Genomic DNA, 16330 nt, shown 5'->3' on the forward strand with positions numbered 1-16330 from the left:
ACATTGTACTTCGTTCAGTTACGTATTGCTATTTGTCATTTTTTTATTTTCATTGAAAATTTTACTAGCATAATTCTATAGACAAAGTTCAGTAAATTTTTCACTGTCATCCATTGTTTTATAGACACAATTATTAACATTATTATTTTCATTTCATGATAAAAATTAATTTTAAGAATATTAACAGATATGCTTTAGGTGTCAAATAAGCTGGTATGCATCTACCTCAATTTCGTTTTGTAGCAAGGATGGCATCTATGATTAGGGTGACCTTAGACGTGTGACAGATTGTTTATTCAAAACATGGCTGCTTCAACATGTCCCATGTACCACACAGTTAGCAAGTGATCCCAAGGCAGCAAAGTAAAGAATTTGCATGGCATTTGACCTGAGTATTAGAAGTCACAGCCGGGTGCGGTGGCTCATGCCTATAATCCCAGCACTTTGGGAGGCCAGCGGGCGAATCACGAGGTCAAAGAGACCGAGACCATCTGGCTAACATAGTGAAACCTTGTCTCTACTAAAAATACAAAAAATTAGCTGGGTGTGGTGGCATCGCCTGTAGTCCCAGCTACTTGGGAGGCTGAGGCAGGAGAATCCCTTGAACCCAGGAGGTGGAGGTTGCAGTGAGCCGAGATCATATCACTGCACTCCAGCCTGGGCAACAAGAGCGAAACTCCATCTCAAAAAAGAAAAAAGGCCGGTGCTGGCTCAAGCCTGTAATCCCAGCACTTTGGGGAGGCGAGGCAGGCGGATCCGAGGTCAGGAGATGAGACCATCCTGGCTAGCTGCAGTGAAACCCCGTCTCTACTAAAAATAAAAGCAACCCGAGGCGTGGTGTGGTGAGAGCCTGTGGTCCCAGCTACTCGGAGGCTGAGGCAGAGAATGGCGTGAACCGGGGTGAGCTTGCAGTGAGAGCTGAGATCCGGCCACTGCACTCCAGCCTGGGCTGACAAACCAAACTCCATCTCAAAAAAAAGAAAAAGAAAAAAAAAAAAGTCACAGACATCACTTCCACTGCGTTTACTATAGTTCAGACAGTCATGAAGGCATCCCCACAGGTACCGCGAGGAGGGGGATATAGATCCTGCTCCTCAATGAGAGAACAGTGTCACGAAGAGCCACAGGAGGTTGTATACCATTATGGCCATGTTGAAAAACACAGTGCGACTACACAGTCCACCTGTAGCAGGACAGGCACCCATGAACAAAAACTCCTCAGACACCAGATTAAAGAGGAAGTGGAGGCGGCCTTGGTGGCTCAAGCTGCATCCCAGCACTTTGGGAAGGCCGAGGCGGGTGGATCATGAGGTCAAGAGATCAAGACCATCCTGGCTAACAGTGAAACCCGTCTGAAAAATACAAAAACTAGCGAGCGGTGTGGCCTGTAGTCCCAGCCTTCGGGAGGCTGAGAGCAGGAAAAATGGCGTGAACCCGGGGGCGGGCTTGCAGTGAGAGCTGAGATTCGGCCACTGCACTCAGCCACAGGCGACAGAGCGAGACTCTGTCTCAAAAAAATAATAATAAAAATAAAAAAAATAAGGAAGTGGTTTATTTGGCCGGGAGCGTTGGCAGATTCGCGCCTTAAGAGCTGAGCTCCCCGAAAAAGAAATTATTGGCCTTTTTAAAGGCTTACAACTTAAAGGGGGTCTACGTGAAAGGGTCATGATAAATCGAGCAAGCATGGGAAACGTGACTGGGGGCTACATGCATCAGCTAACAGAACAAAAAGTTTTGCAATGCTTTTTTCATACAGTGTCTGGAATGTACAGATAACACAAGTAGTTTAGGTCAGGGGTTGATGTTATCATTTTTTTTAACTCCTAGGGCAGGGTTGTGGTGTCAAGGTTGTCTGGCTATTTATCTTACTTTTCTTTCTTTCTAACTTTTTGCTTTTTCTCTTTCCTCCTGTCTTGTGAACTAGGCAGGGTGGGGGGAGGAGGGCAGCAGGAGTAATAGAGGTCTCCTTCCTTAGTCCCACCGACTGGGGAGGCTGAGGCAGGAGAATTGTTTGAACCCGGGAGGTGGAGGTTGCAGTGAGCCCAGATCACACCACTGCACTCCGGCCCGGGTGACAGAGCGAGACTCCATCTGAAAAGACAAAACAAAACAAAGTGTTGGCGGAAACCACGGGCCCCCTTGCCTTACAGGAGACAGAAGCCTAGGGGAGAAGGCACACCAGCTGCAAACAGGGCAGACATCCACCCAGTGGCACTCCACTTTGTGGATGTCAAGAGATGTGTGGTGGCCGGGCGCGGTGGCTCACGCCTGTAATCCCAGCACTTTGGGAGGCCAAGGCGGGCGGATTATGAGGTCGGGAGATCGAGACCATCCTGGCTAACACGGTGAAACCCCATCTCTACTAAAAATACAAAAAAGTTAGCTGGGCGTGGTGGCGGGCGCCTGTAGTCCCAGCTACTAGGGAGGCTGAGGCAGGAAAATGGCGTGAACCCAGGAGGCAGAGCTTGCAGTGAGCAGAGATTGCGGGAGAGAAAAAAAAAAGGTGTGTGGAGCCCACTAGCTGAATCTAGTGTGGAAAAAAACAAAAAACAAAAAAACCAGGCAGGATATACCAATAGCTCTCCAGGTCATCCTTCAACTGATTATTTTCCAGCCCCACCCAACATCAATTAGCCATAGGTACTGATGATGGAAGTCACGTGGGTTGAGCACAGGAGACATCACAGAGAAAAGAGTGAGAAAGTTTAACTAGTTGCTAAACAGCCAGAAGAAATCAGGAAATAACCCCCGAAAAAAGGGCCTTAGGGAAGGATCCTGTCCAACCCACCCTTTTGGCGGAAATGAGAGGAGTACTGGGCTTAACCATTGGCTGTAAGATGACGATGACCCCAGCTTTGGTCTAAATACACTGTCCATCATCTGGGTGAAGCTGAGGAAGACGATGTGAATTCAAGAACTCCAGAATTCTTATTAGATCCCAAGTCTTTGATGTGGAAATAAAGTCTAGGAAATGGTTATGAAAGAAAAATGCCTTGCAGAAAACTTCTGAATAATTTTAAATTAAGAGGAACAGTGGTTGGATTAGGTAAATCAGTAAGTATGAGTACAATTATGTTTACAGAAATAGAGATTGACTAAAATATGAAATACCACAAAGCCGAAGAATGTAGCACAAATTTTATTTCAATTTTGTCTTCCTTTGTCTTGAAATAAGGGATTAAACATAGAAAATTCAATGAATTAGATTTCTTTTCTGTCTGACTCTATCTAATGAATAAAACTCGTGTGTTATGTATGTGTAATGTGTGTATAATGTGTGTGGGTGTGTGTGTGTTTTCAGTTCTATTCTGGACATAATTCAAGTTATTAAAAACAATAAATATTTACAACATTGGCTCAAACTGTGCCTGTTTTCAGAATGAAGTTATTGGAATTTTGGTCATTTGGAAGTAATAAGGTTATACTTGGCTGTAATATATTCAAAACAACGTTGCTGAGAGACTTGGAAAGAAATAAGATTTTTTGGGAACTTAAGAACCTGAGAAAAGAGTTGGCAACTGGAAGATTTTCTAGTGAAATTCCAAGTGATATGGTGTCATTTGAAAATGATACTTAATCCTGCAAACAAGTTCCATGGAATTAGTTGTTTTCAGTTCAGTCGGTTCACTTTGAACTTAAAAGTGAAAGACGGCCGGGTGCGGTGGCTCAGGCCTGTAATCCCAGCACTTTGGGAACCCGAGTCGGGTGGCTCACCTGAAGTCAGGAGTTTGAGACCAGCCTATCCAGCATGGTGAAACCCTGTCTCTACTAAAAATATGAAAATTAACCAGACGTGGTGGCAGGTGCCTGTAGTCCCAGCTACTCAGGAGGCAGAGGTGACAGAATTGCTTGAACCCGGGAGGCGGAGCTTGCAGTGAGCGGAGATCGCCCCACTGCACTCCAGCCTGGGCGACAGAGGGAGACTCCGTCTCAAAAAAAAAGAAAAAACAAAAAAAGTGAGGGATGAAGTAAGAAGCTAAGAAGCTTTGACCACCCAAACCCACCCATGACTTGCGAATGTGTGTGGAATTTTGGAAACACATCAGATTCAATATAAGGTAAACTAGGCCATAGATACCGAGGTAAGATTAAGAAAAGCAGGGCTGGGCACGGTGGCTCAAGCCTGTAATCCCAGGGCACTTTGGGAGGCCAAGGCAGGCGGATCATGAGGTCAGGAGATCGAGACCATCCTGGCTAACACGGTGAAACCCTGTCTCTATAAAAATACAAAAAATTAGCCAGGTGAGGTGGCAGGTGCCTGTAGTCCCAGCTACTCAGGAGGCTGAGACAGGAGAATGGCATGAACCCGGGAGGCGGAGCTTGCAGTGAGCTGAGATCGCGCCACTGCACTCCAACCTGGGCGACAGAGCGAGACTCCGTCTCAAAAAAAATTAAAAGAAAAAAGAAAAAAAAAAGAAAAGCAAAATACTTGTAAATGTTCTAACTGAAGACAGAGGATGTTAACAGAAAGAGGAGACGAAAGAGGAGTGTGCCGGGTCAAACAGTCACCAGGAGAGCTGACAAATGTTGCTACCTGAAATGCCTGTGAGGAGAGAGATGGGGAAGAACCTTTGCAACTCTCTCCCCGTGGCAAACGGTAGGCTGTGGCTCCAAGACGAGACAAGGAATAGGGTTGTGTGGAGGTCCCTACAGGCTGCCTGAAGCACAGAACACACAATACCTACAATAAACACATGGAAGACTGGCATCTGCCATTTTTTATTCCCAAGATGATACATCCATCCATTCCATACTATGCCTGAGAAAGCTGGCCTCAGTAACCAGGGCGAGGGCACTACTTCTCAGTCCAAAGAGATACTGCCGATGCTCCTGATTAAAAAATAATAATAATAATAATAAATTTTAAAAGGTGGGGGGGTGGAGGAGCGGGCACAGTGGCTCACTCCTGTAATCCCAGCACTTTGGGAGGCTGAGGCAGGCGGATCACCTGAGGTCGAGGGTTTGAGACCAGCCTGACCAACATGGAGAAACCCCATATCTACTAAAAATACAAAATTAGCCAGGCATAGTGGTGCATGCCTGTAATCCCAGCTACTCAGGAAGGTTGAGGCAGGAGAATCGCTTGAACCCGGGAGGCGGAGGTTGTGGTGAGCCAAGATTGCACCACTGCACTCCAGCCTGGGCAACAAGAGCAAAACTCCATCTCAAAAAAAAAAAAAAAAAAAAGCCAGGTGCAGTGGCTCATGCCTATAATCCCAGCACTTTGGGAGGCCGAGGTGGGTGGATCACCTGAGGTTAGGAGTTCGAGACCAGCCTGGTCAACATAGTGAAACCCTGTCTCTACTAAAAATACAAAAGTTAGCCAGGCATAGTGGCAGGCGCCTATAATCCCAGCTACTCGGGAGGCCAAGGCAGGAGAATTGCTCGAACCCAGGAGGCAGAGATTGCAGTGAGCGAGATTGCGCCATTGCACTCCAGCCTGGGCGACAGAGTGAGACTCCGTCCAAAAAAAAAAAAAATTAAATATATAAACTCATTAGAAAAAAGACAGCAGGAGACATTACGAATGTAAGTGAGAGGTTCAACAGATTTTGCCACCTGGAAGCAGCCAGGTGATAACTGACTTAACAGATTAGAAAATGATGAAAACAGGTTAGTAAAAGATGCGTTGGGGGGCAGAGCTGGGGTTGTGAGGCCACCAAAATGCAAACCAGTTCCTGGCGCAGTGTTACTGAGCGAAAGGGCTCGCTGACCGATGCACTAGAAGCCAATACTGTGGCACCAGGTTTTTGAGAAAACGAAACCCTTTTATCACAAGTCGATCAACAAGGAGACAGAAGTCCAGCTCGAATCTGTCTTCCTGTGCCAGCTTTAAGGCAGTGTCTTGATTAGACAATGTTTAGCGGGTGGATTCTGAGATGAGTAGGTGATTGGCGGAAGGGAGGGAAAGGCCTGGAAAGTCCCCAGGCCTCTACCGTGGTATCCTCAAGCCTCCTTGTGGGTCACAGGTGCAAATTTGGGGGGCGCTAGTGTGAACGGTGCAGTGGAAAGGCTGAGGTCAGCGGGCTCATTCTGCATAGACTCCAGCTGGCCATATTGGTTCTGCATAGACCCCCCTGGCCATATTGGTTCCAACTGATTTCAGCCAGTTTTTTTAATCTCATAAGCAGAGGAAGTTTCAGCATTTCAGCAAGAGGTTTCTTTTCTTATCTGCTATCCTGCAAACTTAAGAATTTCTGTTAGTCATTGGTTTCTTTCTCTTTGGGGCATAGTTTCAACAGTCCTGAAAAAGCTCAAAAATTGAAGGCACCAATTACCTCTGAAGGTGAAGGCACAGGCACAGAGGAAGACTGGACACAGAAAATCAGCTGAAAATCCCTAAAGGCAGCAGTTAGATCCCCAGATCTCTTTCCCCCGTCTGCACAGCCAGGAAATTACCTCTGCCTAATCCTGGGGGAAATAGATTATTTTTGGCCGGGCATGGTGGCTCACGCCTGTAATCCCAGCACTTTGGGAGGCAGAGGCGGGCTGATCACAAGGTCAGGAGTTCAAGACCAGCCTGGCCAATATGGTGAAACCCCGTCTCTACTAAAAATACAAACATTAGCCAGGCGAGGTGGCGGGCGCCTGTAGTCCCATCTACTCGGGAGGCTCAGGCAGGAGAATCACTTGAACCTGGGAGGCAGAGGTTGTAGTGAGCCAAGGTCGTGACATTGCACTCCAGCCTGGGCGACAGAGTGAGACTCTGTCTCAAAATAAATAAAATAAATATTGTTTTCTGGGGAAACCAGGCACAGCTGAGTGTCAGGTTGCAATTCTATGCTGAAAACAACATACTGGACAGGGGGATTCCCCGCCCCCACACACCCAAGCTTCCTGGACATCAGCAGCCTGGCTTACACCCTCTAAGTCAGAGATAAGAGATCTGAGGAAACTCAGCATGACCGAGAGACATGGCCTAGAGATGCTGGCATCTGACATCCCCATCACCCCCAGCAAAGTCCTCTAGTTGAAAAGTTCCACTAATGCATACAGTTTCCAATGAGCTCACAGGGCCTTACTTCACTACGACAGCCAAGCACCACCAGATATTTAAGGAAAGCTCCCACTGTGAAATAAAGAGACCAGACAGAAAGGGAACTTGGAGAAAAGAGAGATAAGAGGGTGCAGAAGAAAACGTTTTAAAAATATTATCGTAACATACAAAGAGAGATAAGATATTGCAGCCATGAAGCAAGAACAGGAACCTATTTACTACAACAACAAAAAGAACATCCGGAGAATAAGGAATCTAAACACTAAACACTTGGAAATCAAAATTTGATAGCAGAAATTTAAATTTCAAAGGAAAGATTGGAGGAAAAGTTAATGAAACATCCCAGAAAAAAAAAGACAAAGAAATAGAAAACAAGAAAGAAAAAGTAAGTAAGATTAGGAAATAAGTCCAAAATTCAACATCCAAATAATAGAAGTTCCTGAATAAGAAAAAAATGTGAGGAAAACATTTAACGTAAACAAGAAAATTTGCTAGACCTGAGGACACATTATTAGTTCCAGGTTGATGCAACCCACCAAGTGCCAACAAAATGAACATCAACCTAGACCTAGACCCAGGCATACACTGTGCAATTTCAGAAAGCTGGAGACAAAGAACAAAATCCTAAAAGCTTCCAGAGAGAGGAAAAAAAAACATAGCTTACATACAAAATGACAAAATGAGCCAGAACAACATCAAACTTTTCTTTTTTTTTCTTTTTGAGAGAAAGTCTCACTCTGTCGCCCAGGCACAAACATGGCTCACTGCAACCTCAACCTCCTAGGCTCAAGCAATCCTCCTGCTTCAGCCTCCCAAGCAACTGGGAACACAGGCATGCCCCACCATGGTCAGATAATTTTTAAAATTTTTGTAGAGAAAGAATCTTGCCATGTTGCCCAGACTGGTCTTGAACTCCTGTGCTCAGGCAGTCCTCAGGCCTCTGCCTCCCAAGGTGCTGGGATTATAGGTGTGAGCCACTGGGCCCATCAAACTTCTTAATGGCAACATTGGAAAACAGAAGAAATGAGAAAATGTCTATGGGATTTTGAGGGAAAAGAATTTCTGATCCCTGTACCTGGCCAAATTGTCAAACAAATGTGATGATAAAGTTCTTTTCAGAAATTCAAGAAGTAAACCATTTTACCTCCTACACACCCATTCTTAAGAAGCTGCTGGAGGATGTGGTCCACTGAAATAAAGAAATAAGCCAAGAAAGAGGAAGGTATGGGATCCAGGAAACAGAAAGGCAAAAGGGAATTCCCAAGGATGAGGCAGAGAAGTTCAGAATAAAAGAGCAAGAACAGTCAGTCCAGAGTGCAGCAGGAAGTATATCTCCAAGAACAAATGACTGAATGAACGAATGAATCTTACTTTGATTAAACATAAATTATAATAAGATGCAGGCCCGGGGGCGCGGTAGGCTCCGCCTGTAATCCCAAGTGGCCCCAGGAGGAGGCCAAGGTGGGACCAGAGATCAGCAGTCCAGGGCCATCTTGGCCTAACACGGTGAAACCACATCCTACAAAGTAGAAAATACAAAAAAGTGCTGAGGCATGGTAGAAGAGCCTGGTCCAGGAGGCAGGAGGGCATGAACCCAGGGAGGAAGCGGAGGAGGTTGCAGTGAGCTGAGATCCGCCACCTGCACTCTCCAGCCTGGGCAATGGGGCAGAGACTCCCGTCTCAAAATAATAATAATAATAAGAGAATAAAATAGAGGCCTTGAATATATATATATATATATATATATATATATATATATATTTTTTTTGAGATTGAGTCTGGCACATATGAGCTGGGTGCAGTGGCACCATCTGAGGCTCACTGCAAATCCGCCTCTGGAGCCACCATTCTCCTGCCTCAGGAAACAGCCTAGGTTTGAGCATCCACGCCACCAGCCCGGCTAATTTTTTGTATTTTAGTAGAGATAGAGGTTTCACGTGTGTAGGATGGTCTCGATCCTCCTGGCCTGTGATCCGCCGCCTGGCCTCCCAAAGTGCTGGGATTACAGTGAGCCACCCAGCCCGGCTGATGCAGATATATTTTTAAAGCTATTGAGATGTCCAGCAAGATAAGGTACAGAATACACGTTTATGAAATACTCTCTGCTCTAGAGTTTAACTTACTGTTTTCTCCTATGCTCACCTGCAATGCCAAGTAATAGCCAAGCACAGCTAAACCAATCCCAAGGCATATGCTTTTTCTGCTACTTGCTGTGTAGTCCATTCCTGGCTTCCTCATCTATTCCTTTGTTTTGTTTATTCCACAAAAATATAAGGGTCTTTTGGCCAGGCACGGAGCTCATGCCTGTAGTCCCAGCACTTTGGGAGGCCGAGGCGGGTGGATCACCTGAGGTCAGGAGTTCGAAACCAGCCTGGCCAACATGGTGAAACCCCCTCTGCTAGAAGTACAGAAATTAGCTGGGCGTGGTGGTGCACGCCTGTAGTCCCAGCTACTCAGGAGGCTGACACAGGAATTGCTTGAACCCAGGAGGCGGAGGTTACAGTAAGCTGAGATCACGCCACTGCACTCCAGCCTGGGTGACAGAGACTCCATCTCAAAAAAATAAGAGCCTTCTGTGTTGTTACAAGAGCAACTGTATCCCCTGTTCAGCGTGACCCGTAAGTTTAGAAGTCTTTTCAATGCCCATATTCAGTGTTCTGCAGAAAAGGAAGAAATAATCCAAGCAATAAAACTAAGCTGGAATTTTGTTTCCCGGGGTTTTGTTTTCGTTGCTATTCTTCCTGTTGCATTCTGGTGGTGGTGGTCAGATGCGAACAGAGAGAGGGCTAGTGGGGGCCAACCTTCTGCCAACCTGTCAATTCTGCCACAACCTGGACCTTATCTTTCCCGACATACACAGCATTCTTGGTCAACAGGCATCCTTTTAGTTAAAAGTTGTAAGTTTCCTGTTAGTTGGGATTATTTTTGCTTTTGACTGGAGAGACAAAAATGTGAGGCCAGGCGCAGTGGCTCACGCCTGTAATCCCAGCACTTTTGGAGGCCAAGGCGGGCAGATCACCTGAGGTCAGGAGTTCGAGACCAGCCTGACCAACATGGAAGAAACCCCGTCTCTACTAAAAATACAAAATTAGCCGGGCATGGTGGTGCATGCCTGTAATTAATCCCAGCTACTCAGGAGGCTGAGGCAGGAGAATCACTTGAACCCAGGAGGTGGAGGTTGCAGTGAGCCGAGATCGTGCTCCAGCCTGGGCAACAAGAGCAAAACTCCATCTCAAAAACATCAGGAGTTCGAGACCAGCCTGGCCAAGATGGTGAAACCCCGTCTCTACTAAAAAATACAAAATTAGCCAGGCAAGGTGATGTGCACCTATAGTCCCAGCTACTCGGGAGGCTGAGGCAGGAGGATCACTTGAGCCAGGGAGGCGGAGGTTGCAGTGAGTGATCACACCACTGCATTCCAGCCTGGGTGATAGAACAAGACTCCATCTCAAAAAAAAAAAAAGAAAGGCTTTAACAGCTAAGTAGAAGTTAGCACAGGTGGTCCATGCTATAGAGATTCAACTAAGGGCCATGACTAGATAGATGTGGGGGTCACCAGGGAAGGGATAAGCTTAGGGATTGGATAAGGAACAGAGTTCATGTCAGGGATGGGACCTGTGAATTGGTGATATAAGAAGCTGAAATTCACAAACAGCTATAAAAGACATGAATGGTAAAATTCAAATATGGACAACATATTAGATAACAATATTCTCTCATTTGTTAAAATTCTTGACTTATAATTGTATCATGATTGTGTAAGAGAATGTCCTTAATCTTGGGAAATACTGTATAAATATTCAGGAGTGTAGAAGTGTTTAAGAATAAGGTATCATGATGGTGCAACTTACTCTCAAATGGTTCAAGAAAGAAAATTCAGATATCGCCGGGTGCGGTGGCTCACGCCTGTAATCCCAGCACTTTGGGAGGCTGAGGCGGGCGGATCACGAGGTCAGGAGATCGAGACCATCCTGGCTAACATGGTGAAACCCCATCTCTAGTAAAAATACAAAAAACTAGCTGGGCGTGGTGGCGGGCGCCTGTAGTCCCAGCTACTCAGGAGGCTGACGCAGGAGAGTCACTTGAACCCGGGAGGTGGAGGTTGTGGTAAGCAGAGATCGCGCCACTGTACTCCAGCCTGGGCAACAAGAGCGAAACTGTCTAAAAATGAATAAAAAAACAAATGAAAGCAGGGCTGGTTGGCAGGAACTGAAATGGTCATTGGAAATGAGTGCAGGTTCTCAGTGTTCGAGACCCAAAAGTGTGGCTTCAGCACCATGTTTCACAGGGGAGGCTGAGAGAAGACATGGGAGACTTCGGGGAGCTAGGGTCCGAAAGGTGAAGAAATCTGGGGCAACACTGAGCTCAAGTGTTGGGAAACATTAGAACAGCATGAGATAAGGCAGACCAAGGGTCATCGCAAAGGACTGAAAATGGGAAGCAACCTCTTGAGCTCTGCATCTCACGCAGGAGCATCTCATTGACTTTGTGTGCGCAAATATCTCTTTATACCAAGTCTTTTGCCAGGAACCACACGGAGAAAAGAAGACCCAACACACAACCCTTGTCCAGAGGGTCCATGGATGAGTTGCTATTTAGGGAAATCCACTGGGCAGTGTGTCGGGAGGTCACTCATCCAGTATTTGAAAACAGATTTGCACTGGACCCAGACGGGTCAAGACTGGAAGTGGAAGAGTGACCCAGACCCCGGGACTGAGGATCCATGAGACCCTGTAGCGACAAAGGCCAAAGAATGGCATCCCCTGGGCTCCCTAGAATCTGTGCCCTGAGAGCTGCCCCTCAAAGTCTCCTTGGTTTGCAAGGGCTGAAGTGGGGGGTGTGCAGTGCTAAGGGTGCCCTACCACCCCAGCCCGTTCTTTTGTGTCGTTGCATGCAGTCAAGAGGGAGCAGGCTGCAACAGACTGTGTGAGAGGAACCTGAGCAGCTAAGCTCCCATCAGACCTCAGCTTCTCCATCCACTCCAGCAATGTACATCTACCCCGCTGGAGAGGGAGCCTCCCTGGGCTCTTGCAGAGCTTATCCTACTGCAGGGGATGGTCTGCTTATCTCCCACGTTCAGCTCAAGGAACTGAGGAGGAACCACAATTTGTTTGTTTGTTCATTGGTTCATTCATTCATTCATTACTGAGCCCCTACTACATAACAGGAATTCGGAACTGGTGAGGCAGCAACAGACAAACCAAGAAGGTCTCTGCTCTAATGGCGCTTACGTTCTACTGCGAGGAGACAAACTAAACATTCAAAAATATGTATCATATGTATCAGGTGGGGGGAGGGAAGCAGGAGCTAATGAGGGCAGATGGATGCAAGAGGGGTGTTTTAGACAAGGCGGCCAGTTGAGGCTTCTGAAGAGAAAGCATCAAACCTCTGCCTCTGTTGGGGTGGCCAGGGCCAGAAGCCTGAGATCTTGGAGCTCTGCCTCTCTGTCCCTGCAGGCTGAAAAGGAACCAGAGAGAGGCTGAGGAGCGGCTGCTCCCTGGCCAACAGCAACCAAAGGACATACCATTCAGGAACCAAGGAAGGCAGGCGGCTGGGTCACCACAGTCCCTGTGCTGAGGTGTGAGTGGTGGCAGAGGAGGGCTGGCACCTCACCGCACCATCTTCTCTCCTTCCTTCACACAGTCTTACTCTTCCCCAGATCCAGTGGACATTTCTCAACAGCACGATGTTTTCTGTGTTTTCTGCCTCCTGTTTGAAGTTCTTTTCTAGGACACGGCCCTCTCCAAGTCCTCTTCACGCTCCTTAAAGGGGCTCCTCTTGCCCCTGAAATGTGGTGTGATGTGGTTCCACTTAAGCCCACGTCTCTTCCCACTCCAATCATCCTCCCTGGGTGACCTGCCCCCCACAAATCTTCTCCAGCCCTGAACCCTCTCCTCAACTACACACCTCACATATCCAGCTGCTTCTTACCCCAGAGATACTGCTCATTCAAATGGTCTACATTACCGTCAGATTGTGAATTCCTTTGGAGCGGCATCTTGGATAATATACCATTTCCCCAATGCCTGGTGCCCTGGCTTGGAAACCATAAGTATTCAATAAATGCTTGTTTAAATCTTTCTTCCTTTACCTTTCCCAACCCCAAACTACTCCTATCTTGGCTACAGACCCTTCATTTGGAGGATGATCCTTAGTTTCCAGCTACCTACTCTCCCAAAGCCCCATCTCTAGGGAAGTAGAAGCAATAAGGATACTGAGTGTGACAATAGAAGACTAAAGGCCTGGGCTAGGCAGCCAGTTCTTTCAGGGGAAAAGCACGAAGACAGAGAGACTGTTCAGTCCTGCCAGCCTTTGGCAAGAGTACCAGAAACTGAAGCCCTCCTATGTGGCACTCAGGTCCAGGACGACACGCCAAAGGGTGCTCTGACAGGGTAGTGCCACCTGCCCATCCCTGCCCCTGGGTCCTAACCAAAGCCAGACTTCACTAGCCTCCACGTGGACCCGTGTACATCTTCCCTCTGCTCTCCCAGGTCCAACTCTCCTCCACGGCCTGCCAAAGCTGATCAAAAATAGGAGTCACTTCCCTCAAGGATGACCTGGAAAGGAATGCTTGCTACTTAGAGGACACAGCCCAAGTTCCTGAGCACAGCTTTCGTGGCCCTCACCACCTGATCCCTATAAACCTGTCCAGCCACATCCTCATGTCTCCTTTCCTGCATCACCTGCTCCAGTGAACTAAAGCAGCAAGGTGCCCGGAAGGTCTCCACCCATCTCTGAACCCCCGTTTCTGCTAAGCCATTATCTTTCTCCTGCACTTAAACAACTGAGGGGCTCAAAGACAGAGCCATAGTCTAAACCCTGTGAAATTTCACCATGCAACTTTTTGAAAATCCTTGTCAGACAATTCCAAGCAGACGCTAGCCATCCAATTGTGTCCCTTGCACCCACGCAGATTTAATAAACAGATCTCCATCCAAGCTACTTAGAGTGGCTGCAGTGGCTTTTGGTTTTGAGAATGGGTCTCCCTGTGTTGCCCATGTTGGCCTCAAATTCCTGGGCTCAAGTGACCCTCCTGCCTCAGCCTCCCAAGGATCTGGGACTACAGGCGTGTACCACTGCACCCAAGAAAGCTTCTCCAGGATAACCCTGATCTATTATCCTTTGAGTATGATTATTAACTGTTTGAAAAATGTAGTTAACTGTCCTAACATTCAGCCAGCCCTCTCCTCAAGCACACTCTGGCAGACTCTTGAAGAGCCTGTGAAGTCCCAGCCCAGGCCTTTAGTCTTCTATAGAGACAGGGTTTCACCATGTGAAACCATGTTGGCCAGGCTGGCAAAGAGATCTTAAGCATATAAGAAGCGGCTCAAACTCTCTCACGAGACAAATGTAAATTAAAACACACTGATGTGCCAATTTCCATTTAACATATTGGCAAAGATCACAAAGTTAACTGGGAACATACTCTGGCAAGGGTTTGGGGTAACACCCATGCTCCTGGTGGGAGCAAAAATGGATATAACATCCACGAAAGAACTCAGCATTTCTGCTTCTTGGAATTTATTCTACGAATACTCACTGACGTGAAGAATGACACGTCCACGTGGCATTTTATACAAATATATGTCTGTTTCATGGCAGCAAAAGATAGAGCATCAACCTAAATACTCATCACCAGGGACTAGTTTAAAACATTATGATATAATGAGCTTCTAGGCAGCTGTCAAAAGAGAACGAGGAAGCTCTGTATGAACAGAAATGGAATGATCTTCAAATTCTGCCAACTCCACCTTCAAAAATTATCTAGAATCCAACCACTTCTCCAAAACACCTTAGTGGAAGGTATCATCTTGTCTGGCTGAATCTGCTTCCTAGCTGCTGTGTCTACTACCCTCACTTTGTCTATTCCCCAGGAGCAGTCACATGGGTACTATTAAAACATCAATTGTGGCCGGGCGCGGTGGCTCAAGCCTGTAATCCCAGCACTTTGGGAGGCCGAGACAGGTGGATCACGAGGTCAGGAGATCGAGACCATCCTGGCTAACACGGTGAAACCGCGTCTCCACTAAAAAATACAAAATAAAAACTAGCCGGGCGAGGTGGCGGGCGCCTGTAGTCCCAGCTACTCGGGAGGCTGAGGCAGGAGAATGGCGTAAACCCGGGAGGCGGAGCTTGCAGAGAACTGAGATCCGGCCACTGCACTTCAGCCTGGGTGACAGAGCCAGACTCCATCTCAAAAAAAAGAAAAAAAACAAAAACCAAAAAAACCCCACATCAATTATGTGACATCGATTACCAGCTTAAACCCCTCCAGTGACTTCCCACCTCACCGAGTAGAAACCATGGGCTCTACCTCACTGCCCCCGCATCCCCCAGCCATCCTCTTTCACCCTATTATTATTCTGACCTCATTCCATTTTCCAACCTCACTGGCCTCCTTGCTTTCCTTGAACACACCGAGAATGCTCCTGCTTCAGGATCTTGGTACTTGCTGTGCCTGGTCCCCAGAACTCCAATAGCTCTCTCTCAACTCTTTAGGGTCTTTAGAGTCTATTCAACGTCACCTTCTCAGCAAGAGCTTCTTTGACCACTGTAATTAAAATTGCACAAACACACACACACACAAAAGTGGTAACATGGTAGACACAGGTGTTCTAGGTGTAATTCTTTCAGCTTCTCTGAATGTTCAAAAATTTTCATTATAAAATGCTGAAACAGGCCGGGCGCGGTGGCTTATGCCTATAATCCCAGCACTTTGGGAGGCCAAGGCGGGTGGATCATGAGGTTAGGAGCTCAAGACCAGCCTGGCCAACATGATGAAACCTTGTTTCTACTAAAAATACAAAAATTAGCCAGGCGTAGTGGTGCACGCCCGGCTACTCAGCTAGTTGGGAGGCTGAGGCAGGAGAACTGCTTGAACCCGGGAGGTGGAGGTTGCAGTGAGCCGAGATGGCGCCGCTGCACTCCAGCCTGGGGCAAGACTCCATCTTGAAAAATAAATTAATTAAAATTAAAATTTAAAAATTCAAAATACTGAAAACCATACACCCACACAAACCTATCCCTTTCCTTGCTTTATTTTCCCACTGTTCTCACCATCAAATATACTGTCCACCATCTACCCCACCCCAAATTTCTAGGATCTCACAAACCCAAAGGAATGCAGCCAGGAATTTCACCATTTTGTTTACCTACTCTATCCCAGCTTTTAATAAAACCAGTGCCTATCCAATCCTGCCAACATCAAGGTTCCTGGTTTACTGTAATGTGGGAGATGTAACCACTGCTGGAGGCAAGCGGAAGGACGAGAAACACCATTACCCTCCTCAGCCAGCATCTCTGCCGGCCTCCTGTAGACTAGAGTTACACACA

The sequence above is a fragment of the Papio anubis genome, chromosome 17, assembly GCF_008728515.1.
Source record: "Papio anubis isolate 15944 chromosome 17, Panubis1.0, whole genome shotgun sequence".
Taxonomy (NCBI): Eukaryota; Metazoa; Chordata; class Mammalia; order Primates; family Cercopithecidae; genus Papio; species Papio anubis.